Genomic DNA, 3074 nt, shown 5'->3' with positions numbered 1-3074 from the left:
CAACCCCCAACTCCTATAGCATATGTGGCATCAGCATGCAGAAACTTCAGCACATATATGAATATGCATTCTGGGTTGCCGCTGCAGTATTTGTTAACTCACATTCATAGTAAATGTTATTGTCTAGAGAAGTTCCTCAAATGAAAGAAATGTTAACAAATCCCAAATTAACCATTTGTTAGCGAAAGAAAGTTCATCACACTGCGCGTCCTTTTTTTCAAAATAACTTGAATCATTTTAGCATTGTGTGCATCGAGGACTGCACCCCGCCTCAATTAATTAAGTACGGTTACACTTGAAATGTGGACTAATTACTCAAAAAGCATTAATCAATTTGTTAAGAACTCTCAAGAAATAATGCAGATCTCTTTACTCCTGCCCCTGTAAGATTTATGCTGCCCAGCCATAATCTACTTATTGATACAAATGTCTCTCTCTCCCCCCCCTTAGTTAATTTAAGGGAAACATTGTCAAAGTACCCTAGGATGAAAGGGATAATAAATAATTTTTAGACTCAAAGTTGAAGTGGATTGATTAGGAGCAATTTTTATGTTTTGCACAATAAAAAGATGAGCTCCCAGGGTTCGCAGAGCCAATTTGCAGAGCAACCTCTTTTCTCTAATTGCTGCTAGACTAATGTAGAAGCACACTCCTAGGAAGTAGAGAAATCCATTTACCCAACCATGTCATTTAAGTAGGGCGCACAAGTACTGGATTTTTCTATTTACCCTTCCTATTAGCCCTGCCACACTCCACCTGTGACCCTCATTTCACGAGGGCAGTGCTCTTTTATACAATTTTGCCACTATAATAGAGGCCCACTTTAAAAATTTTCAGAGCAGACCAAGAACATTTTTTTAGGGGGGAAAAAACATAATTAGGGTCCTAACCAATCTCACTAATTCCTGGTAATGCATTGTCAGACCAAATTGTTTGATAAAAGGTCTAATAAATCCACATCTTCAGGAGCAGAAAATAACATTTCCTCTATTACAAGAGCGTAGTGACTACCCACGTCGGATTACAGTTTGACATTTCTGCTACATGCATCTATCTGCCCTTGAGCATTTGAACACACAGAGCAATGTCTCTAAGTGAAAGCAGCAGGGAGCGGGGAGGGGGGACGACATTAGTGGAGCCAGCTGCAACCTGAAGCACACCGATGAGGGAGAAAGCCCCCTCTCGCTTAGTGGGACTTGCCCACTGTAAGAGATCTTATGACAAGCAGTGCGGACAGGTATCCACCATCACTTGCATATGGAGCCTGAGTAGCGCGGTGGGTTAGAGCATGGTGCTGATAATGCCAAGGGTGCAAGTTTGATCCTCATGTGGGACAGTTGCATATCGCTGCATTTGCAGAGGGTTGAACTAGAGTTCAGGGGTCAGCAAACTTTTTCAGCAGGGGCCGATCCACTGTCCCTCAGACCTTGTGGGGGGCTGGACTATATTGGGGGGGGGAGTGAATGAATTCCTATGCCCCCACAAATAAATAAAAGCACACATCTACTCATGTAAAGACACCAGGCAGGCCCCACAAATAACCCAGAAATGCATTTTAAATAAAAGGACATATTCTACTCATGTAAAAACATGCTGATTCCTGGACCGACCGCGGGCCGGATTGAGAAGGCGATTGGGCCAGATCTGGCCCCCAGGCCTTAGTTTGCCTACCCATGAACTACTAGACAATCCTCAGGGTCCCTTCCAATTCTATGATTCTATGAAACAGCAGAAAGCAAAGATTGCCAGTTCTTCAAAAGGGAAGGGGCAAAGGGCACAGACATAAGACTTGATGGAATATAGCTCAGCCGCGTTTGGCTCCCTAATTCCCAGTCGAAGGGGGGGGGGAGGCCCATGGAGGGAATTATGCCTGCAGCGACAAGAGATGAGGGCTGAGATTCAGAACTTGGTCTTTTCATCTTCACTCCATGTTCAAAGTGGCCCACTAACAGCCCGATCCTATGCAGTTAGGTCTGCCCAAGCCTACTGATTGCAGTGGGTTTGTGTGTACCTAATATAGGAACATCGGATGTTGCCTTATGTCATCAGCTCAGTGGTGCACCCAGCTAAGTATTGTTGACACTGACTGGCAGTGGCCCTACAGCATTTCAGATTGTGTATATATTTTGTGGATGGAAATATTCCCTAAGTATCAAATGTGGTGACAGTAATAATAATACAACAAAGCAAGAACACCACAAACTGGCTTATAAGTATAAAACCAAATTTACTAGAATAATAGCTAGAATAGAGACAGACTTGTAACCATTCAAACAACAAATACTAAGGTGCCATGTGCAAGACAAAGCCTGGAGATACTGTAAACATGGAGTGGATAAATGTACAACTCTATCTTAACAAGTTACATGCGCAGTAAACATTATACAGACTGGATAAATGAACCGTTCAACAAGTAGCGTAAGTCCAGTCACAGAATGGCAACCCCGTGCCGCCACAATGGCAAGCGTAGCACGCTGGAGAATATGAAAAAGCTTTTCAAAGCTGTCTTTCAAAGATTGAACTGGATGAGATGTTCTTCAAGGGGTCTTGAGTTGGAAACACAAAGCCTTATGCATGGATCAATCATGGGAAGGCAAATCAAAGCCACCACCCTGGTGAGAATAACGCAAGAGGGAAACAGGAGACCTGTTCTCCGGATATATTACAGGTTTCACTACACGCTTCATCAGTCCGAAAAGCTGCATGATACAAAATAGCACTCCAATTACAATGTGTGGTAAACCATAAAAATTAGAAAATATCAGTCTCATACTATACCTTACCCAGTCATACAAAACGGTTTGTTTCTTTATCCTGTTTTGTATGTAATATTTCCATCCACACCTGGAGGGACCTCTTGCATGCAAATCAAATGCTCTACAATTGACCTACAGCCCTTCCCTGAACTTTGAAGAGGATTGGGCTGCAATAAAACTTGTGGCTGACCAGGAATCTAGAGCAGGGGTCTTCAAACTAAGGGCCGCAGGCCGGATCCGGCCCACCAGGGTCCTAAATCCGGCCTGCTCAGCCATTGCAGAACCCGCCGCGAAACCATTGAGGAAGAGACTCAACAT

The sequence above is a fragment of the Podarcis liolepis genome (assembly GCF_965112155.1).
Source record: "Podarcis liolepis genome assembly, chromosome: 11".
NCBI classification, from domain to species: domain Eukaryota; kingdom Metazoa; phylum Chordata; class Lepidosauria; order Squamata; family Lacertidae; genus Podarcis; species Podarcis liolepis.
Note: the sequence above shows the minus strand (reverse complement) of the source record.